This window comes from Pseudophryne corroboree, chromosome 4, assembly GCF_028390025.1.
Source record: "Pseudophryne corroboree isolate aPseCor3 chromosome 4, aPseCor3.hap2, whole genome shotgun sequence".
Lineage (NCBI taxonomy): Eukaryota > Metazoa > Chordata > Amphibia > Anura > Myobatrachidae > Pseudophryne > Pseudophryne corroboree.
In genome coordinates, this window is record NC_086447.1 from 23,101,266 (window position 1) to 23,125,713 (window position 24,448).

The 24,448-nt window shown below is 40.5% G+C and overlaps 2 non-coding genes across 2 annotated transcripts; both read right to left on the bottom strand.

The window, feature by feature from the left end:
* Positions 1 to 298: 298 nt before the first annotated feature.
* Positions 299 to 370, bottom strand: TRNAM-CAU (transfer RNA methionine (anticodon CAU)). The gene has a single exon. It is a non-coding gene; the product is annotated as a tRNA-Met (tRNA).
* A 22,517-nt stretch (positions 371 to 22,887) lies between these two features.
* On the bottom strand, positions 22,888 to 22,959 carry TRNAM-CAU (transfer RNA methionine (anticodon CAU)). The gene has a single exon. It is a non-coding gene; the product is annotated as a tRNA-Met (tRNA).
* Between the last annotated feature and the right edge of the window lie 1,489 nt (positions 22,960 to 24,448).

Below are 24,448 nucleotides of genomic sequence, written 5' to 3' on the forward strand. Positions count from 1 at the left end.
CTCACAAAATCGTTGCCCCAATGCATCATTGAAATTCAAGCTGGAAAGATGATTTTGAAATATCAATTGTACATTTTGCATTGCTCTTCTGGTGACAATGTAGCTTGTTTTTGTCAATTACCATTTCAGTAATAGGGTAAAGAAAATTAAGTGGATTAATGAAAGAAAACAATGCTGTCAATATACTATTAAAACAAATTAAAATGTTAAAAGTTATTGTACTTTAGGTAAAAATAAAAGAGTCAAAATATCAATCCCAGTTTTGGAAGAATTTAATTAACAAAAAAATAAGTGCACATAGCAGAGGATGGTTTCGATCCATCGACCTCTGGGTTATGGGCCCAGCACGCTTCCGCTGCGCCACTCTGCTGCTCATGTAAGTGTAAGAGATCCTGAAGTACTCCTTCATCATGTGAAAGTACAAATGTGTTTCTTCATTGGTCAATGGAAGAAAAATCTTGCAAAACTCTCCAGATTATTGCCTTTTTAACCTTTTTCTAGGAAACTTTCTAGATGAATGCTTTTTAGCCTTTGTCGGTACAAGCTTTTGCAAGCTGTCTCTGTGGTGCAATCTGTTAGCGCGTTCGGCTGTTAACCGAAAGGTTGGTGGTTTAATCCCACCCAGGGACGTAATTGACCGTGTGATCAAATTTTGGTGATCTTTAAGTAGACAAGTCAAAATTTCAAACCACCTCTTATAGTGTAGGGTATCTGGCCTTCTCTGATGCAATCAGAGTCAGATTTGATTAAGTCATTTTATAAAAAACAGGAAGCACAATTTAGCATGGGGTTGCAGAGAAAAAAAATTATGAAGGCAGAGAAATCCAATTGAGTGATTAATCAGCTCTCCATTTTATGGCTTTATTTTTATGCTAACACATTTGCTCTCTGAAAAGTGTCCACAAAGCCAAGTCTCTGATTAACACCTTTGTAGGAATGGTTTTTCACCTATTACTGATTAAAACTTGCTTCATTGGAAAGGCAGCAAGATGCATCCTCATTACAATGTCCACTGAAATAATACAGGTTGACACCAGGAAACATAAACCTCACTGCATCCTTGCTGCTTTCTCAAGTGGGAATCTGTTTAATGTGAAAACCAGGTGATATCTAATCAGCACACAGGTAAGAAGTTAAGAAAATCTTTCTTTAAGGGTGAAGATGTTTCTCACAAAATCGTTGCCCCAATGCATCATTGAAATTCAAGCTGGAAAGATGATTTTGAAATATCAATTGTACATTTTGCATTGCTCTTCTGGTGACAATGTAGCTTGTTTTTGTCAATTACCATTTCAGTAATAGGGTAAATAAAATTAAGTGGATTTCTGAAAGAAAACAATGCTGTCAATATACTATTAAAACAAATTAAAATGTTAAAAGTTATTGTACTTTAGGTAAAAATAAAAGAGTCAAAATATCAATCCCAGTTTTGGAAGAATTTAATTAACAAAAAAATAAGTGCACATAGGAGAGGATGGTTTCGATCCATCGACCTCTGGGTTATGGGCCCAGCACACTTCCGCTGCGCCACTCTGCTGCTCATGTAAGTGTAGGAGATCCTGAAGTACTCCTTCATCATGTGAAAGTACCAATGTGTTTCTTCATTGGTCAATGGAAGAAAAATCTTGCAAAACTCTCCAGATTATTGCCTTTTTAACCTTTTTCTAGGAAACTTTCTAGATGAATGCTTTTTAGCCTTTGTCAGTACAAGCTTTTGCAAGCTGTCTCTGTGGTGCAATCTGTTAGCGCGTTCGGCTGTTAACCGAAAGGTTGGTGGTTTAATCCCACCCAGGGACGTAATTGACCGTGTGATCAAATTTTGGTGATCTTTAAGTAGACAAGTCAAAATTTCAAACCACCTCTTATAGTGTAGGGTATCTGGCCTTCTCTGATGCAATCGGAGTCAGATTTGATTAAGTCATTTTATAAAAAACAGGAAGCACAATTTAGCATGGGGTTGCAGAGAAAAAAAATTATGCAGGCAGAGAAATCCAACTGAGTGATTAATCAGCTCTCCATTTTATGGCTTTATTTTTATGCTAACACATTTGCTCTCTGAAAAGTGTCCACAAAGCCAAGTCTCAGATTAACACCTTTGTAGGAATGGTTTTTCACCTATTACTGATTAAAACTTGCTTCATTGGAAAGGCAGCAAGATGCATCCTCATTACAATGTCCACTGAAATAATACAGGTTGACACCAGGAAACATAAACCTCACTGCATCCTTGCTGCTTTCTCAAGTGGGAATCTGTTTAATGTGAAAACCAGGTGATATCTAATCAGCACACAGGTAAGAAGTTAAGAAAATCTTTATTTAAGGGTGAAGATGTTTCTCACAAAATCGTTGCCCCAATGCATCATTGAAATTCAAGCTGGAAAGATGATTTTGAAATATCAATTGTACATTTTGCATTGCTCTTCTGGTGACAATGTAGCTTGTTTTTGTCAATTACCATTTCAGTAATAGGGTAAAGAAAATTAAGTGGATTTCTGAAAGAAAACAATGCTGTCAATATACTATTAAAACAAATGAAAATGTTAAAAGTAATTGTACTTTAAGTAAAAATAAAAGAGTCAAAATATCAATCCCAATTTGGAAGAATTTAATTAACAAAAAAATAAGTGCACATAGCAGAGGATGGTTTCGATCCATCGACCTCTGGGTTATGGGCCCAGCATGCTTCCGCTGCGCCACTCTGCTGCTCATGTTAGTGTCAGAGATCCTGAAGTACTCACTCATCATGTGAAAGTACCAATGTGTTTCTTCGTTGGTCAATGGAAGAAAAATCTTGCAAAACTCTCCAGATTATTGCCTTTTTAACCTTTTTCTAGGAAACTTTCTAGATGAATGCTTTTTAGCCTTTGTCAGTACAAGCTTTTGCAAGCTGTCTCTGTGGCGCAATCGGTAAGCGCATTCGGCTGTTAACCTAAAGGTTGGTGGTTCTATCCCACCCAGGGATGTTATTGACCGTGTGATCAAGTTTTGGTGATCTTTAAGTAGACAAGTCAAAATTTCAAACCACCTATTATAGTGTAGGGCACCTAGCCTTCTCTGATGCAATCAGAGTCAGATTTGATTAAGTCATTTTATAAAAAACAGGAAGCACAATTTAGCATGGGGTTGCAGAGAAAAAAAATTATGCAGGCAGAGAAATCCAATTGAGTGATTAATCAGCTCTCCATTTTATGGCTTTATTTTTATGCTAACACATTTGCTCTCTGAAAAGTGTCCACAAAGCCAAGTCTCTGATTAACACCTTTGTAGGAATGGTTTTTCACCTATTACTGATTAAAACTTGCTTCATTGGAAAGGCAGCAAGATGCATCCTCATTACAATGTCCACTGAAATAATACAGGTTGACACCAGGAAACATAAACCTCACTGCATCCTTGCTGCTTTCTCAAGTGGGAATCTGTTTAATGTGAAAACCAGGTGATATCTAATCAGCACACAGGTAAGAAGTTAAGAAAATCTTTCTTTAAGGGTGAAGATGTTTCTCACAAAATCGTTGCCCCAATGCATCATTGAAATTCAAGCTGGAAAGATGATTTTGAAATATCAATTGTACATTTTGCATTGCTCTTCTGGTGACAATGTAGCTTGTTTTTGTCAATTACCATTTCAGTAATAGGGTAAAGAAAATTAAGTGGATTTCTGAAAGAAAACAATGCTGTCAATATACTATTAAAACAAATTAAAATGTTAAAAGTTATTGTACTTTAAGTAAAAATAAAAGAGTCAAAATATCAATCCCAGGGGGGCGTGGCCTAGACATCGAGCTGAGGAGACGTGATTCCTGGGAGCTCCTGTAAACCCTGCACTTTGGGCTTAATAATAAACCCTCTGGGGATCCCCACGACCCCCATTATACCCAGATACTCTCCAATAACATCTGAGAGTGAGGGGCTGCTGCTGCGGAGCCGGGGGATCCTTTTAAGGGTCCCTGCAGGTTGCGGCCTACCCCCCACTACAAAGCCGGGGACTGGAGTGGGTCTCTCCCCCCCGGATTGTGGATCTCTCTTCCCGGACGACGGGACGCCGAACAAGTCACCCCCTTGGAGATACCTGAAGCAGAGCCTGCGGCCCGGCCTCGCCCGGGACCCAGCGGCAGCGGTGCGGAAGCTCAGTTACCGACGGCGGATCCGTGCGGCCGGCGAGTGCCCCTGCCTGCGGCCTCTGAACATCCGGAGGCCCCGTGACACCCCTGCTCCTACAGGAGTGCATGCGCGGACGTGGATGCAGCACAGCATAGCGGGAGAAGACCGGACAGCTCCCCCCGAGGTTGGCCGGCTGTGATCTCTCACCTCGCGAAGGCCGGGGCTTGGAGCCGGAGGAGACCCGGACCGCCGATCCCGGAAGCGGACGCACGCGACAGACCGGCGGCTGAGGTAGGCACTGTCCCGCCCTGGTCCCCTGTGTCCCGGCTGAGCACAGAGCCGCAGACCCAACAGCACGAGCTGCCCCCTGCACGGGTGGACTCCGGTGCCCCCCCTCTTCCCTGGAAGATCCTTGCCCCTACTGGGCCTGACATCACCTGCTCGGAGGCAAGTGCCCACACCCCTATATTTATCCACTCCCCCCATCTATTACATATTACACCCTCTTATAAAGGGGCATCACCCAAACAACAGGAACCGATCCCGGGGTACCAGGAGGAGGCTTCGTAACCCTCCCACAGTAGGTGCACCCAGAGTCAAAGGAGGCGACCTATCGTGAGGCTGCAGGACTCTAACTCCATCCACCTCTCTTGACCCCTGCGGGCCACGACATACGAAGGAGCACCTTGGATCCCACTCACCAGGTGACCCTTCAAAGCCTAAGAAGTCAAGACTCCTAAGTAGGGGTACTCAACGACCGGTGACGCCTGCAAAGGAAGAGCAGTGTTTTCTACCCCTCCTCCCCTATCAGTTATTCATCTCTGTGGAGATCCCCTGCCGCCTACACAGCTCTCCTACAAATTCCAGCAGTGCAGAGCTTACATCCTAAACCTACGACTTGGGGGCAAATCCACCTCCCTCCGCCTGCACCCTAAATTCCCAACTGCCTGCTTTATGACCGTGATGCTATATATTCACGAACTCTCTGAAATGTAACCGCTCTTACAACCGTTCACCGCCACCCATGTTTGCATGAATAACACGTACAGAGATCAAATGTGACTGAGCTCTCCTGTTTCATTACTTCCCGCTGATTGGACCCAACCTCGAGGTGAACATCTTCGTGCCCTCTACGTACGTTTCTAGAGTCGAGAGATGGCCCCCAAAAAGGCCAAAGACATAATGCCCCCTAAGGTTTCCTTCCCCCCCCAGAAGCCCCTCCAAATTTCTCCCTTACAAAGTGTCTCCTCCTCCCCGGCCAAGTTGGACCCCATGGGAACAAGTGTCCTGTCCTCCGCTCTTTCAATTTCAGGAGTGGATTGCGATTCAGACGCCCCCCTGACCGTGAGAACCCTATGTCAGATACTATCCGCCTTTAAGTCTGAACTCTCCAAGGACCTAACTTCAGCCGTCCGTGAGGTCAAGGTTGAACTGGGGGCACTGGGAGACCGGACAGATCACTTAGAACGCAAGATGGAGGAACTGGTTGCTTCCCACAATGACCTGCTAACATCCCATGACCGTCAACAACAAGATATGGATCAATTTAAATCCAAACTGGCAGATATGGAGGACAGATCACGACGGAACAACGTCAAGATCAGGGGCATTCCGGATTCAGTCTCTAATTCTGAACTGGAATCCTACGCCACCGCTTTATTTAAGAAACTCCTCCCAACTGCGGTCACTTCAGATCTCCTGATCGACCGCATCCACCGACTCCCTAGACCACGTACCGTCTCATCTGATCTCCCAAGGGACACCCTACTTAGAGTTCATTTCTTCCCAGTCAAGGAGCGTATCATGAGGGCCGCCAGGGAATCCAAGAACTCCGACATCTTGGGAGGACTCCAAATCTTCCAGGATTTCTCGGCTGTCACAATAGCAAAGAGGCGTGCCCTTACCCCTATCACTCTCGCCTTAAGGTCCCACGACATTCACTACCGCTGGGGATTTCCGGTGAAGTTGATAATCACACACGACGACTCGACCTATATAATTTCCTCCCTGGATGCGGGAGTGAAGTTACTGCTTGATTGGGACATATCCATCCAGAAGCAGTCTACATCGTCCCGAGCGACAGCTGTCCGCCAGGACTGGTCGACCAACTGAACCTCCGGAATAATATTTTGGGTCCTTTCATACTTCCATACCGGTATCCCCGGTTTACCGAAACTGCAGACCTCCTCTCCCTTCTTAAAGGGGAGATGACTCTCTCCTGAAGATTTTTTCCTTTTTACCTCGTTTTTCATTTTCTATTGTTATTATATGCTTAACTACATACCTCTACCCTAGGTCTGCAAGTTACAGGTTTACTCTGTCACTAACTGTTTAATTGATGTTATCTAACATGGGGCTACAGTTTGCTCTGCCATCCCTACCTGTTGATGTATGCCATTGCCCCTGTACAACCACCTGCTAATTAGTGAGGTTCATGTTATGTGTACGTATACTAGTTCTTCCCCTTAAGAAGTTGTATTTGGGTGGCGGTGCACGTCCCTCCGGCCCGCCTCCACCTTTTTCTGTACTACTGCAAACCCCTGAACCCCGTTTCCCCTCTATGCAGTAGTCATGCAGGTCCAATATACCGGACCTTTTCTTTTTGTTATTTACCTTTTACTCTCCCGATTTGATCCACCCCCATGTTACCCCCACATACCCCCCTCCCTCCCGAGCTCCAGGCTTGACCTACATAGCCACCCACGGCTACATCCTAGTACCCGATACAAGTACACCAACATGGTTCACTATAGATCCTTATTTATCGTCTCTATAATGAATACCCAATGTTAAACCTTATATCCCTCAATGTCAAAGGATTGAACTCACCTAACAAACGTAGACTGGCCCTCTCATTCTTCCACCAACAAAAAGCGGATGTCGTGGCCCTGCAGGAAACCCACTTCCCCTCCGCTAACCCTCCCCTCTTTAAGAACAGTAACTTCCCTATGGGATACTATGCTAACGGTCCGTTTAAAAGAAACGGAGTGGCTATTCTCTTTAGCAAAAATGTCTCTTTTACCCTCCACTCCCAAATCTCAGACAAGAGTGGCCGATACCTCATACTCACTGGCATTTTAGATGACAAACCAGTCACGTTAGTATCCGTGTATGCCCCTAACTCTAACCAAGTCCCATTCCTACGTAAACTATTCCTTACCATACGTAATTCATTAAAGGGCTCCCTTGTAGTTCTAGGTGATTATAACCTAGTTCTAGACCCAAAAATAGACAAATCCCGTCAATTCTCCCAACCTATCTCCTCTGCCCATGCCGGCCCCTCCTTAGCCTTTCGCAACCTCCTCGCAGAATTCGACCTTTACGATGTATGGAGGACCCTCAACCCCTCGGGGCGAGGTTACACATTCCACTCTCTTGTCCACAATACCTACTCCAGAATAGACTTGATTCTATGTGACAAATGGTCCCTCCAGAGAACTAAAGATGTAGATATTCTGCCAATTACCTGGTCGGATCACGCCCCGGTTCTCTGGAAGTGGAACCTGCACGACCACCGCAACCCACCCCACCAATGGCGCCTTTACCCATATCTCCTAAATAATCCACTGTCAAAAAAAATTATCTCTGACTCTATAGACTCCTACCTAGACAATAACTCCCCCCAAGACACCTCTCCTATCAACCACTGGTGTGCCTTTAAAGCCGTCACCCGTGGAGCTGCCATCCAAGCAGGAGCAACTCTCAAAAAACAAGCCCGCCAACTTCAAACGAACCTAGAAACGGAATTATCAGCCCTCGAATCTCGGAATATAGCCCATCCTTCTAAAGCTCTTAAAAATGAAATATCTACCATTCGAGGCCAAATCCAAAAAATATTACTTGCCCGCACCCAAGCGGCTCTAAATAAACTGCGCCACAAATTCTACCTCCTTGGCAATAAAGCTGGCAAAATGCTAGCGCGTAAACTCAGAGTCCAACATGCCAGGAACAAGGTCAAATGTATATACTCCCCCACTAAACAAAAGATATTAAACCCCAAAGACATAACAGACCAATTTGCTCAATATTACACCAAACTATATAACCTAGCGACCGATCCCTCTACTCCTCAACCCACCCCGCCTTCTATTTCTTCTTTCTTAGATAACCTCTCTTTCCCTACTCTCACCCAGGACCAAATATCCTCACTCAATGCCCCATGGTCGACAGAGGAAACGTCAGCAGCTATTAAATCCACCCCTAGAAACAAGGCCCCTGGCCCCGACAGATTTGTCTCTGAGTTCTATGCCACCTTTCATGACGCTCTCTCTCCCCTCCTGACTGCCCTCTTCAACACAGTTTCAGACTACGGCTCACTCCCCTCAGAACTCCTAGAAGCACGTATTATCACCATCCCTAAACCCGGTAAAGACCCCGCTTATGTACATAACTACCGACCCATAGCATTACTTAATTGTGATATCAAACTCTATGCCAAAATGATTGCAACACGCATTAACAAAATCCTCCCACTGCTGATACACCCGGACCAAACTGGTTTCGTCCCTGGAAGACAAGCGTCTGATAACACGCGAAGGGTCTTCAACCTAATAGACTCCCTGTCCGGAGACCAGGGCCTTCTCCTGCTGTCCTTGGATGCGGAGAAGGCCTTTGACAGATTAAATTGGAATTTCATGCAAGAAGCCCTTCTTAAATTTGGTTTTAGAGACCGTATCCTAACCTCTATCCTGGCGCTATATAGCTCTCCAACAGCCCGGGTGTTCAGCGGTGGCTTTCTGTCTGACCCTTTCCCTATCACGAATGGTACTAGACAAGGTTGTCCGCTATCCCCTCTCATATTTGCCCTATCAATCGAACCCCTTGCTATTGCTATACGCGATAACCCACATATCCCGGCGTTACAACTTGGCCCGACTACCCACAAATTGAGCCTCTTTGCAGACGACGTTCTCCTTTTCATCTCTAACCCCGCTACAACCCTTCCAGTCTTACATTCAACCCTAGATGCCTATAGCAAAGCATCTTATTATAAACTCAACACAAACAAAACGGACGCTCTCCCCTTCAACCTATCCCATTCTCTCCCGACACTCCAAGCCTCCTTCCCATACAACTGGCGGAAGCACACACTAAAATACTTAGGCATCAATATACCTGTTTCCACTTCTGACGCATTTTCTGCAAACCTCTCCCCCCTGATAGAGACGTTGGAAACTCTTACAAAATCTTGGTCATCTTATGAGGTCTCCTGGCTGGGACGTATGGCAGCACTTAAAATGTCACTATTACCCAAACTAATGTACCTTTTTCGCACAATTCCGTACTCCTTCCCAAAAAAGACCTTACAAACCTGCACCTCTATCATGTCCAAATATATTTGGGCCTCAAAACCACCCTCACTGGCTCTCTCCAGAATGGTCCTACCACGACCGCTCGGGGGGTTTAATCTACCTAATATTCCTCTATACCACGAAGCCTCTCTTTTAGCCTCTGCTAAATATTATTTTGGAACCTACCCCCATCTGAGCTGGGTGGAACTGGAACAATTACGAGCAAACCCGATCCCCCTAACTGATCTTTTCCATATTCCAAAATCGCTCCGACCCACCTCTATTACTCTCCTTCCCTCCACGCAGGCTGCACTGCGAGCCTGGGACAAATTATCCACCTCCCTTCCTTCCCCCACCTCTCATATCTCTCAGATCTCCATTACGACATTGGCACTAATGATACCCCACCTTAATCTGTCCAAGTGGAGACATGCAGGTATTTCACGCCTAGGCGACCTACTTGATGGATTAAATATGACATCTTTCCAAACCCTCCAGGCAAAGTTTCATCTACCAGCCACAGAGTTCTTCCACTATATGCAAATTGCACACTGGTGGAGATCAATTCCACCTAAGTATTCATTGCTACACTCAACCTCCTTCACCCTCTTCTCCCGCCTCTCCATAACTGAATCTAAAGGCGACATCACATACTGGTATAAACTACTGATAACCCCCACATCCCATCCCAAAACCAATGCGCAATTGAAATGGGAACTAGACCTAGGAAGAACCCTGACTCCAAATGATTGGCGTCTAATATTTCTGACCTCCTATTCCATGTCCAAGTGTCTCAACCACACTGAAATGCATATAAAATTAATAAACAGACTGTACTTGACCCCAGAGCGACTCCACAAATTCTGGCCCTCCCAGAGTAATAAATGTTGGAGACTTTGCGGCTCAGTAGGCCATATATACCATATATTCTGGACATGCCCGGCGATCGCCGAATATTGGTCAAAGGTATTTGACCTAATAAACAAGGTTTTATCCATCCGTATCTCACAAGACCCGACCCTGGCATTATTCCACATCTTCCCCCCCTCTGTTCCCCCTTCTGCCAGATATGTCCTGGGGCATATCCTAATAGCCGCCCGTGCCAACCTAGCTCAACTGTGGAAACAGTCCTCAACCCCCACCCTGGTAAAAGTTATCCATAAGATTAATCATAATTTCTTAATGGAAACGGAATACATTTCCCCTACCACCAGCGCAACTTCCCATAAAACAAACTGGTCCCTATGGCACCGCTATGTATCCTCGGATGAAGGTTCCCAATACTTCCAAAACCCAGACGCACCCACCCCTGGCCCCTTTAGTTTAAGTGAGCTACCAGACTCTACCTGAGGTTATAGGATATAGGCTGCTAGAGAGTAAATCCCACCAACAGGGTAGGGAAATGTGCCCCCCCCCCCCCCAGCCTCCTCAAGGGAAACCTAACCTAAATCCTCCTTGGAAGCCTATCCACATCTATGCTTATACGCCCTAACTCCCTCTAGTTGAGGCCTACCCCCCCCCCGCTACAATGTATAGATGTATTCTACAAACTATAGTAACTGTTGTATTATTTTTGTTTGATTCTGATGTACTAACCTCCTCACCCAAACTGGATGCTCCCCTCTCCCCCCCCTTCCTACCCTAATATACCCCTCTTATATCTACTTGTATATTGAGATGTTATGTAACCCCCCCTTTTTCTTTCTTTTGTACCCCATAAAAGTGATTCTCTTTTTTTTTTTCACAATAAAAAATATTGATGTTAAAAAAATATCAATCCCAGTTTTGGAAGAATTTAATTAACAAAAAATTAAGTGCACATAGCAGAGGATGGTTTCGATCCATCGACCTCTGGGTAATGGGCCCAGCACGCTTCCGCTGCGCCACTCCGCTGCTCGTGTAAGTGTAAGAGATCCTGAAGTACTCACTCATCATGTGACAGTACCAATGTGTTTCTTCGTTGGTCAATGGAAGAAAAATCTTGCAAAACTCTCCAGATTATTGCCTTTTTAACCTTTTTCTAGGAAACTTTCTAGATGAATGCTTTTTAGCCTTTGTCAGTACATGCTTTTGCAAGCTGTCTCTGTGGCGCAATCGGTAAGCGCATTCGGCTGTTAACCTAAAGGTTGGTGGTTCTATCCCACCCAGGGATGTTATTGACCGTGTGATCAAGTTTTGGTGATCTTTAAGTAGACAAGTCAAAATTTCAAACCACCTATTATAGTGTAGGGTACCTGGCCTTCTCTGATGCAATCAGAGTCAGATTTGATTAAGTCATTTTATAAAAAACAGGAAGCACAATTTAGCATGGGGTTGCAGAGAAAAAAAATTATGCAGGCAGAGAAATCCAATTGAGTGATTAATCAGCTCTCCATTTTATGGCTTTATTTTTATGCTAACACATTTGCTCTCTGAAAAGTGTCCACAAAGCCAAGTCTCTGATTAACACCTTTGTAGGAATGGTTTTTCACCTATTACTGATTAAAACTTGTTTCATTGGAAAGGCAGCAAGATGCATCCTCATTACAATGTCCACTGAAATAATACAGGTTGACACCAGGAAACATAAACCTCACTGCATCCTTGCTGCTTTCTCAAGTGGGAATCTGTTTAATGTGAAAACCAGGTGATATCTAATCAGCACACAGGTAAGAAGTTAAGAAAATCTTTCTTTAAGTGTAAATATGTTTCTCACAAAATCGTTGCCCCAATGCATCATTGAAATTCAAGCTGGAAAAATGATTTTGAAATATCAATTGTACATTTTGCATTGCTCTTCTGGTGACAATGTAGCTTGTTTTTGTCAATTACCATTTCAGTAATAGGGTAAAGAAAATTAAGTGGATTACTGAAAGAAAACAATGCTGTCAATATACTATTAAAACAAATTAAAATGTTAAAAGTTATTGTACTTTAAGTAAAAATAAAAGAGTCAAAATATCAATCCCAGTTTTGGAAGAATTTAATGAACAAAAAAATAAGTGCACATATCAGAGGATGGTTTCGATCCATCGACCTCTGGGTTATGGGGCCAGCACGCTTCCGCTGCGCCACTCTGCTGCTCATGTTAGTGTCAGAGATCCTGAAGTACTCACTCATCATGTGAAAGTACCAATGTGTTTCTTCATTGGTCAATGGAAGAAAAATCTTGCAAAACTCTCCAGATTATTGCCTTTTTAACCTTTTTCTAGGAAACTTTCTAGATGAATGCTTTTTAGCCTTTGTCAGTACAAGCTTTTGCAAGCTGTCTCTGTGGTGCAATCTGTTAGCGCATTCGGCTGTTAACCGAAAGGTTGGTGGTTTAATCCCACCCAGGGACGTAATTGACCGTGTGATCAAATTTTGGTGATCTTTAAGTAGACAAGTCAAAATTTCAAACCACCTCTTATAGTGTAGGGTATCTGGCCTTCTCTGATGCAATCGGAGTCAGATTTGATTAAGTCATTTTATAAAAAACAGGAAGCACAATTTAGCATGGGGTTGCAGAGAAAAAAAATTATGCAGGCAGAGAAATCCAATTGAGTGATTAATCAGCTCTCCATTTTATGGCTTTATTTTTATGCTAACACATTTGCTCTCTGAAAAGTGTCCACAAAGCCAAGTCTCTGATTAACACCTTTGTAGGAATGGTTTTTCACCTATTACTGATTAAAACTTGCTTCATTGGAAAGGCAGCAAGATGCATCCTCATTACAATGTCCACTGAAATAATACAGGTTGACACCAGGAAACATAAACCTCACTGCATCCTTGCTGCTTTCTCAAGTGGGAATCTGTTTAATGTGAAAACCGGGTGATATCTAATCAGCACACAGGTAAGAAGTTAAGAAAATCTTTCTTTAAGTGTGAAGATGTTTCTCACAAAATCGTTGCCCCAATGCATCATTGAAATTCAAGCTGGAAAGATGATTTTGAAATATCAATTGTACATTTTGCATTGCTCTTCTGGTGACACTCTAGCTTGTTTTTGTCAATTACCATTTCAGTAATAGGTAAAGAAAATTAAGTGGATTACTGAAAGAAAACAATGCTGTCAATATACTATTAAAACAAATTAAAATGTTAAAAGTTATTGTACTTTAAGTAAAAATAAAAGAGTCAAAATATCAATCCCAGTTTTGGAAGAATTTAATTAACAAAAAAATAAGTGCACATAGCAGAGGATGGTTTCGATCCATCGACCTCTGGGTTATGGGCCCAGCACGCTTCCGCTTCGCCACTCTGCTGCTCATGTTAGTGTCAGAGATCCTGAAGTACTCACTCATCATGTGAAAGTACCAATGTGTTTCTTCGTTGGTCAATGGAAGAAAAATCTTGCAAAACTCTCCAGATTATTGCCTTTTTAACCTTTTTCTAGGAAACTTTCTAGATGAATGCTTTTTAGCCTTTGTCAGTACATGCTTTTGCAAGCTGTCTCTGTGGTGCAATCTGTTAGCACGTTCGGCTGTTAACCGAAAGGTTGGTGGTTTAATCCCACCCAGGGACGTAATTGACCGTGTGATCAAATTTTGGTGATCTTTAAGTAGACAAGTCAAACTTTCAAACCACCTATTATAGTGTAGGGTATCTGGCCTTCTCTGATGCAATCAGAGTCCGATTTGATTAAGTCATTTTATAAAAAACAGGAAGCACAATTTAGCATGGGGTTGCAGAGAAAAAAAAATTATGCAGGCAGAGAAATCCAATTGAGTGATTAATCAGCTCTCCATTTTATGGCTTTATTTTTATGCTAACACATTTGCTCTCTGAAAAGTGTCCACAAAGCCAAGTCTCTGATTAACACCTTTGTAGGAATGGTTTTTCACCTATTACTGATTAAAACTTGCTTCATTGGAAAGGCAGCAAGATGCATCCTCATTACAATGTCCACTGAAATAATACAGGTTGACACCAGGAAACATAAACCTCACTGCATCCTTGCTGCTTTCTCAAGTGGGAATCTGTTTAATGTGAAAACCAGGTGATATCTAATCAGCACACAGGTAAGAAGTTAAGAAAATCTTTATTTAAGGGTGAAGATGTTTCTCACAAAATCGTTGCCCCAATGCATCATTGAAATTCAAGCTGGAAAGATGATTTTGAAATATCAATTGTACATTTTGCATTGCTCTTCTAGTGACAATGTAGCTTGTTTTTGTCAATTACCATTTCAGTAATAGGGTAAAGACAATTAAGTGGATTTCTGAAAGAAAACAATGCTGTCAATATACTATTAAAACAAATTAAAATGTGAAAAGTTATTGTACTTTAGGTAAAAATAAAAGAGTCAAAATATCAATCCCAGTTTTGGAAGAATTTAATTAACAAAAAAATAAGTGCACATTATCAGAGGTTGGTTTCGATCCATCGACCTCTGGGTTATGGGCCCAGCACGCATCTGCTGCGCCACTCTGCTGCTCATGTAAGTGTAAGAGATCCTGAAGTACTCACTCATCATGTGAAAGTACCAATGTGTTTCTTCATTGGTCAATGGAAGAAAAATCTTGCAAAACTCTCCAGATTATTGCCTTTTTAACCTTTTTCTAGGAAACTTTCTAGATGAATGCTTTTTAGCCTTTGTCAGTACAAGCTTTTGCAAGCTGTCTCTGTGGTGCAATCTGTTAGCGCGTTCGGCTGTTAACCGAAAGGTTGGTGGTTTAATCCCACCCAGGGACGTAATTGACCGTGTGATCAAATTTTGGTGATCTTTAAGTAGACAAGTCAAAATTTCAAACCACCTCTTATAGTGTAGGGTATCTGGCCTTCTCTGATGCAATCAGAGTCAGATTTGATTAAGTCATTTTATAAAAAAACAGGAAGCACAATTTAGCATGGGGTTGCAGAGAAAAAAAATTATGCAGGCAGAGAAATCCAATTGAGTGATTAATCAGCTCTCCATTTTATGGCTTTATTTTTATGCTAACACATTTGCTCTCTGAAAAGTGTCCACATAGCCAAGTCTCTGATTAACACCTTTGTAGGAATGGTTTTTCACCTATTACTGATTAAAACTTGCTTCATTGGAAAGGCAGCAAGATGCATTCTCATTACAATGTCCACTGAAATAATACAGGTTGACACCAGGAAACATAAACCTCACTGCATCCTTGCTGCTTTCTCAAGTGGGAATCTGTTTAATGTGAAAACCAGGTGATATCTAATCAGCACACAGGTAAGAAGTTAAGAAAATCTTTCTTTAAGGGTGAAGATGTTTCTCACAAAATCGTTGCCCCAATGCATCATTGAAATTCAAGCTGGAAAGATGATTTTGAAATATCAATTGTACATTTTGCATTGCTCTTCTGGTGACAATGTAGCTTGTTTTTGTCAATTACCATTTCAGTAATAGGGTAAAGAAAATTAAGTGGATTTCTGAAAGAAAACAATGCTGTCAATATACTATTAAAACAAATTCAAATGTTAAAAGTTATTGTACTTTAAGTAAAAATAAAAGAGTCAAAATATCAATCCCAGTTTTGGAAGAATTTAATTAACAAAAAAATAAGTGCACATAGCAGAGGATGGTTTCGATCCATCGACCTCTTGGTTATGGGCCCAGCACGCTTCCGCTGCGCCACTCTGCTGCTCATGTTAGTGTCAGAGATCCTGAAGTACTCACTCATCATGTGAAAGTACCAATGTGTTTCTTCGTTGGTCAATGGAAGAAAAATCTTGCAAAACTCTCCAGATTATTGCCTTTTTAACCTTTTTCTAGGAAACTTTCTAGATGAATGCTTTTTAGCCTTTGTCAGTACAAGCTTTTGCAAGCTGTCTCTGTGGTGCAATCTGTTAGCGCGTTCGGCTGTTAACCGAAAGGTTGGTGGTTTAATCCCACCCAGGGACGTAATTGACCGTGTGATCAAATTTTGGTGATCTTTAAGTAGACAAGTCAAAATTTCAAACCACCTCTTATAGTGTAGGGTATCTGGCCTTCTCTGATGCAATCAGAGTCAGATTTGATTAAGTCATTTTATAAAAAAACAGGAAGCACAATTTAGCATGGGGTTGCAGAGAAAAAAAATTATGCAGGCAGAGAAATCCAATTGAGTGATTAATCAGCTCTCCATTTTATGGCTTTATTTTTATGCTAACACATTTGCTCTCTGAAAAGTGTCCACATAGCCAAGTCTCTGATTAACACCTTTGTAGGAATGGTTTTTCACCTATTACTGATTAAAACTTGCTTCATTGGAAAGGCAGCAAGATGCATTCTCATTACAATGTCCACTGAAATAATACAGGTTGACACCAGGAAACATAAACCTCACTGCATCCTTGCTGCTTTCTCAAGTGGGAATCTGTTTAATGTGAAAACCAGGTGATATCTAATCAGCACACAGGTAAGAAGTTAAGAAAATCTTTCTTTAAGGGTGAAGATGTTTCTCACAAAATCGTTGCCCCAATGCATCATTGAAATTCAAGCTGGAAAGATGATTTTGAAATATCAATTGTACATTTTGCATTGCTCTTCTGGTGACAATGTAGCTTGTTTTTGTCAATTACCATTTCAGTAATAGGGTAAAGAAAATTAAGTGGATTTCTGAAAGAAAACAATGCTGTCAATATACTATTAAAACAAATTCAAATGTTAAAAGTTATTGTACTTTAAGTAAAAATAAAAGAGTCAAAATATCAATCCCAGTTTTGGAAGAATTTAATTAACAAAAAAATAAGTGCACATAGCAGAGGATGGTTTCGATCCATCGACCTCTTGGTTATGGGCCCAGCACGCTTCCGCTGCGCCACTCTGCTGCTCATGTTAGTGTCAGAGATCCTGAAGTACTCACTCATCATGTGAAAGTACCAATGTGTTTCTTCGTTGGTCAATGGAAGAAAAATCTTGCAAAACTCTCCAGATTATTGCCTTTTTAACCTTTTTCTAGGAAACTTTCTAGATGAATGCTTTTTAGCCTTTGTCAGTACAAGCTTTTGCAAGCTGTCTCTGTGGTGCAATCTGTTAGCGCGTTCGGCTGTTAACCGAAAGGTTGGTGGTTTAATCCCACCCAGGGACGTAATTGACCGTGTGATCAAATTTTGGTGATCTTTAAGTAGACAAGTCAAAATTTCAAACCACCTCTTATAGTGTAGGGTATCTGGCCTTCTCTGATGCAATCAGAGTCAGATTTGATTAAGTCATTTTATAAAAAACAGGAAGCACAATTTAGCATGGGGTTGCAGAGAAAAAAAATTATGCAGGCAGAGAAATCCAATTGAGTGATTAATCAGCTCTCCATTTTATGGCTTTATTTTTATGCTAACACATTTGCTCTCTGAAAAGTGTCCACAAAGCCAAGTCTCTGATTAACACCTTTGTAGGAATGGTTTTTCACCTATTACTGATTAAAACTTGCTTCATTGGAAAGGCAGCAAGATGCATCCTCATTACAATGTCCACTGAAATAATACAGGTTGACACCAGGAAACATAAACCTCACTGCGTCCTTGCTGCTTTCTCAAGTGGGAATCTGTTTAATGTGAAAACCAGGTGATATCTAATCAGCACACAGGTAAGAAGTTAAGAAAATCTTTCTTTAAGGGTGAAGATGTTTCTCACAAAATCGTTGCCCCAATGCATCATTGAAATTCAAGCTGGAAAGATGATTTTGAAATATCAATTGTACATTTTGCATTGCTCTTCTGGTGACAATGTAGCTTGTTTTTGTCAATTACCATTTCAGTAATAGGGTAAAGAAAATTAAGTGGATTTCTGAAAGAAAACAATGCTGTCAATATACTATTAAAACAAATTAAAATGTTAAAAGTTATTGTACTTTAAGTAAAAATAAAAGAGTCAAAATATCAATCCCAGTTTTGGAAGAATTTAATTAACAAAAAAATAAGTGCACATAGCAGAGGATTGTTTCGATCCATCGACCTCTGGGTTATGGGCCCAGCACGCTTCCACTGCGCCACTCTGCTGCTCATGTTAGTGTCAGAGATCCTGAAGTACTCACTCATCATGTGAAAGTACCAATGTGTTTCTTCGTTGGTCAATGGAAGAAAAATCTTGCAAAACTCTCCAGATTATTGCCTTTTTAACCTTTTTCTAGGAAACTTTCTAGATGAATGCTTTTTAGCCTTTGTCAGTACATGCTTTTGCAAGCTGTCTCTGTGGCGCAATCGGTAAGCGCATTCGGCTGTTAACTTAAAGGTTGGTGGTTCTATCCCACCCAGGGATTTTATTGACCGTGTGATCAAGTTTTGGTGATCTTTAAGTAGACAAGTCAAAATTTCAAACAACCTATTATAGTGTAGGGTACCTGGCCTTCTCTGATGCAATCAGAGTCAGATTTGATTAAGTCATTTTATAAAAAACAGGAAGCACAATTTAGCATGGGTTTGCAGAGAAAAAAAATTATGCAGGCAGAGAAATCCAATTGAGTGATTAATCAGCTCTCCATTTTATGGCTTTATTTTTATGCTAACACATTTGCTCTCTGAAAAGTGTCCACAAAGCCAAGTCTCTGATTAACACCTTTGTAGGAATGGTTTTTCACCTATTACTGATTAAAACTTGCTTCATTGGAAAGGCAGCAAGATGCATCCTCATTACAATGTCCACTGAAATAATACAGGTTGACACCAGGAAACATAAACCTCACTGCATCCTTGCTGCTTTCTCAAGTGGGAATCTGTTTAATGTGAAAACCAGGTGATATCTAATCAGCACACAGGTAAGAAGTTAAGAAAATCTTTCTTTAAGGGTGAAGATGTTTCTCACAAAATCGTTGCCCCAATGCATCATTGAAATTCAAGCTGGAAAGATGATTTTGAAATATCAATTGTACATTTTGCATTGCTCTTCTGGTGACAATGTAGCTTGTTTTTGTCAATTACCATTTCAGTAATAGGGTAAAGAAAATTAAGTGGATTTCTGAAAGAAAACAATGCTGTCAATATACTATTAAAACAAATTAAAATGTTAAAAGTTATTGTACTTTAGGTAAAAATAAAAGAGTCAAAATATCAATCCCAGTTTTGGAAGAATTTAATTAACAAAAAAATAAGTGCACATAGCAGAGGATGGTTTCGATCCATTGACCTCTGGGTTATGGGCCAAGCACGCTTCCGCTGCACCACTCTGCTGCTCGTGTAAGTGTAAGAGATCCTGAAGTACTCCTTCATCATGTGAAAGTACCAATGTGTTTCTTCATTGGTCAATGGAAGAAAAATCTTGCAAAACTCTCCAGATTATTGCCTTTTTAACCTTTTTCTAGGAAACTTTCTAGATGAATGCTTTTTAGCCTTTGTCAGTACAAGCTTTTGCAAGCTGTCTCTGTGGTGCAATCTGTTAGCACGTTCAGCTGTTAACCGAAAGGTTGGTGGTTTAATCCCACCCAGGGACGTAATTGACCGTGTGATCAAATTTTGGTGATCTTTAAGTAGACAAGTCAAAATTTCAAACCACCTCTTATAGTGTAGGGTACCTGGCCTTCTCTGATGCAATCAGAGTCAGATTTGATGAAGTCATTTTTATAAAAAACAGGAAGCACAATTTAGCATGGGGTTGCAGAGAAAAAAAATTATGCAGGCAGAGAAATCCAATTGAGTGATTAATCAGCTCTCCATTTTATGGCTTTATTTTTATGCTAACACATTTGCTCTCTGAAAAGTGTCCACAAAGCCAAGTCTCTGATTAACACCTTTGTAGGAATGGTTTTTCACCTATTACTGATTAAAACTTGCTTCATTGGAAAGGCAGCAAGATGCATCCTCATTACAATGTCCACTGAAATAATACAGGTTGACACCAGGAAACATAAACCTCACTGCATCCTTGCTGCTTTCTCAAGTGGGAATCTGTTTAATGTGAAAACCAGGTGATATCTAATCAGCACACAGGTAAGAAGTTAAGAAAATCTTTATTTAAGGGTGAAGATGTTTCTCACAAAATCGTTGCCCCAATGCATCATTGAAATTCAAGCTGGAAAGATGATTTTGAAATATCAATTGTACATTTTGCATTGCTCTTCTGGTGACAATGTAGCTTGTTTTTGTCAATTACCATTTCAGTAATAGGGTAAAGAAAATTAAGTGGATTTCTGAAAGAAAACAATGCTGTCAATATACTATTAAAACAAATTAAAATGTTAAAAGTTATTGTACTTTAGGTAAAAATAAAAGAGTCAAAATATCAATCCCAGTTTTGGAAGAATTTAATTAACAAAAAAATAAGTGCACATAGCAGAGGATGGTTTCGATCCATCGACCTCTGGGTTATGGGCCCAGCACGCTTCCGCTGCACCACTCTGCTGCTCGTGTAAGTGTAAGAGATCCTGAAGTACTCCTTCATCATGTGAAAGTACCAATGTGTTTCTTCATTGGTCAATGGAAGAAAAATCTTGCAAAACTCTCCAGATTATTGCCTTTTTAACCTTTTTCTAGGAAACTTTCTAGATGAATGCTTTTTAGCCTTTGTCAGTACAAGCTTTTGCAAGCTGTCTCTGTGGTGCAATCTGTTAGCACGTTCAGCTGTTAACCGAAAGGTTGGTGGTTTAATCCCACCCAGGGACGTAATTGACCGTGTGATCAAATTTTGGTGATCTTTAAGTAGACAAGTCAAAATTTCAAACCACCTCTTATAGTGTAGGGTACCTGGCCTTCTCTGATGCAATCAGAGTCAGATTTGATGAAGTCATTTTATAAAAAACAGGAAGCACAATTTAGCATGGGGTTGCAGAGAAAAAAAATTATGCAGGCAGAGAAATCCAATTGAGTGATTAATCAGCTCTCCATTTTATGGCTTTATTTTTATGCTAACACATTTGCTCTCTGAAAAGTGTCCACATAGCCAAGTCTCTGATTAACACCTTTGTAGGAATGGTTTTTCACCTATTACTGATTAAAACTTGCTTCATTGGAAAGGCAGCAAGATGCATCCTCATTACAATGTCCACTGAAATAATACAGGTTGACACCAGGAAACATAAACCTCACTGCATCCTTGCTGCTTTCTCAAGTGGGAATCTGTTTAATGTGAAAACCAGGTGATATCTAATCAGCACACAGGTAAGAAGTTAAGAAAATCTTTATTTAATGGTGAAGATGTTTCTCACAAAATCGTTGCCCCAATGCATCATTGAAATTCAAGCTGGAAAGATGATTTTGAAATATCAATTGTACATTTTGCATTGCTCTTCTGGTGACAATGTAGCTTGTTTTTGTCAATTACCATTTCAGTAATAGGGTAAAGAAAATTAAGTGGATTTCTGAAAGAAAACAATGCTGTCAATATACTATTAAAACAAATTAAAATGTTAAAAGTTATTGTACTTTAGGTAAAAATAAAAGAGTCAAAATATCAATCCCAGTTTTGGAAGAATTTTATTAACAAAAAAATAAGTGCACATAGCAGAGGATGGCTTCGATCCATCGACCTCTGGGTTATGGGCCCAGCACGCTTCCGCTGCGCCACTCTACTGCTCAAGTTAGTGTCAGAGATCCTGAAGTACTCACTCATCATGTGAAAGTACAAATGTGTTTCTTCGTTGGTCAATGGAAGAAAAATCTTGCAAAACTCTCCAGATTATTGCCTTTTTAACCTTTTTCTAGGAAACTTTCTAGATGAATGCTTTTTAGTCTTTGTCAGTACATGCTTTTGCAAGCTGTCTCTGTCGCGCAATCGGTAAGCGCATTCGGCTGTTAACCTAAAGGTTGGTGGTTCTATCCCACCCAGGGATGTTATTAACCGTGTGATCAAGTTTTGGTGATCTTTAAGTAGACAAGTCAAAATTTCAAACCACCTCTTATAGTGTAGGGTACCTGGCCTTCTCTGATGCAATCAGAGTCAGATTTGATTAAGTCATTTTATAAAAAACAGGAAGCACAATTTAGCATGGGGTTGCAGAGAAAAAAAATTATGCAGGCAGAGAAATCCAATTGAGTGATTAATCAGCTCTCCATTTTATGGCTTTATTTTTATGCTAACACATTTGCTCTCTGAAAAGTGTCCACAAAGCCAAGTCTCTGATTAACACCTTTGTAGGAATGGTTTTTCACCTATCACTGATTAAAACTTGCTTCATTGGAAAGGCAGCAAGATGCATCCTCATTACAATGTCCACTGAAATAATACAGGTTGACACCAGGAAACATAAACCTCACTGCATCCTTGCTGCTTTCTCAAGTGGGAATCTGTTTAATGTGAAAACCAGGTGATATCTAATCAGCACACAGGTAAGAAGTTAAGAAAATCTTTCTTTAAGGGTGAAGATGTTTCTCACAAAATCGTTGCCCCAATGCATCATTGAAATTCAAGCTGGAAAGATGATTTTGAAATATCAATTGTACATTTTGCATTGCTCTTCTGGTGACAATGTAGCTTGTTTTTGTCAATTACCATTTCAGTAATAGGGTAAAGAAAATTAAGTGGATTTCTGAAAGAAAACAATGCTGTCAATATACTATTAAAACAAATTAAAATGTTAAAAGTTATTGTACTTTAGGTAAAAATAAAAGAGTCAAAATATCAATCCCAGTTTTGGAAGAATTTAATTAACAAAAAAATAAGTGCACATAGCAGAGGATGGTTTCGATCCATCGACCTCTGGGTTATGGGCCCAGCACGCTTCCGCTGCGCCACTCTGCTGCTCATGTAAGTGTAAGAGATCCTGAAGTACTCCTTCATCATGTGAAAGTACCAATGTGTTTCTTCATTGGTCAATGGAAGAAAAATCTTGCAAAACTCTCCAGATTATTGCCTTTTTAACCTTTTTCTAGGAAACTTTCTAGATGAATGCTTTTTAGCCTTTGTCAGTACAAGCTTTTGCAAGCTGTCTCTGTGGTGCAATCGGTAAGCGCATTCGGCTGTTAACCTAAAGGTTGGTGGTTCAATCCCACCCAGGGATGTTATTGACCGTGTGATCAAATTTTGGTGATCTTTAAGTAGACAAGTCAAAATTTCAAACCACCTCTTATAGTGTAGGGTACCTGGCCTTCTCTGATGCAATCAGAGTCAGATTTGATTAAGTCATTTTATAAAAAACAGGAAGCACAATTTAGCATGGGGTTGCAGAGAAAAAAATTATGCAGGCAGAGAAATCCAATTGAGTGATTAATCAGCTCTCCATTTTATGGCTTTATTTTTATGCTAACACATTTGCTCTCTGAAAAGTGTCCACAAAGCCAAGTCTCTGATTAACACCTTTGTAGGAATGGTTTTTCACCTATTACTGATTAAAACTTGCTTCATTGGAAAGGCAGCAAGATGCATCCTCATTACAATGTCCACTGAAATAATACAGGTTGACACCAGGAAACATAAACCTCACTGCATCCTTGCTGCTTTCTCAAGTGGGAATCTGTTTAATGTGAAAACCAGGTGATATCTAATCAGCACACAGGTAAGAAGTTAAGAAAATCTTTATTTAAGGGTGAAGATGTTTCTCACAAAATCGTTGCCCCAATGCATCATTGAAATTCAAGCTGGAAAGATGATTTTGAAATATCAATTGTACATTTTGCATTGCTCTTCTGGTGACAATGTAGCTTGTTTTTGTCAATTACCATTTCAGTAATAGGGTAAAGAAAATTAAGTGGATTTCTGAAAGAAAACAATGCTGTCAATATACTATTAAAACAAATTAAAATGTTAAAAGTTATTGTACTTTAGGTAAAAATAAAAGAGTCAAAATATCAATCCCAGTTTTGGAAGAATTTAATTAACAAAAAAATAAGTGCACATAGCAGAGGTTGGTTTCGATCCATCGACCTCTGGGTTATGGGCCCAGCACGCATCTGCTGCGCCACTCTGCTGCTCATGTAAGTGTAAGAGATCCTGAAGTACTCACTCATCATGTGAAAGTACCAATGTGTTTCTTCATTGGTCAATGGAAGAAAAATCTTGCAAAACTCTCCAGATTATTGCCTTTTTAACCTTTTTCTAGGAAACTTTCTAGATGAATGCTTTTTAGCCTTTGTCAGTACAAGCTTTTGCAAGCTGTCTCTGTGGTGCAATCTGTTAGCGCGTTCGGCTGTTAACCGAAAGGTTGGTGGTTTAATCCCACCCAGGGACGTAATTGACCGTGTGATCAAATTTTGGTGATCTTTAAGTAGACAAGTCAAAATTTCAAACCACC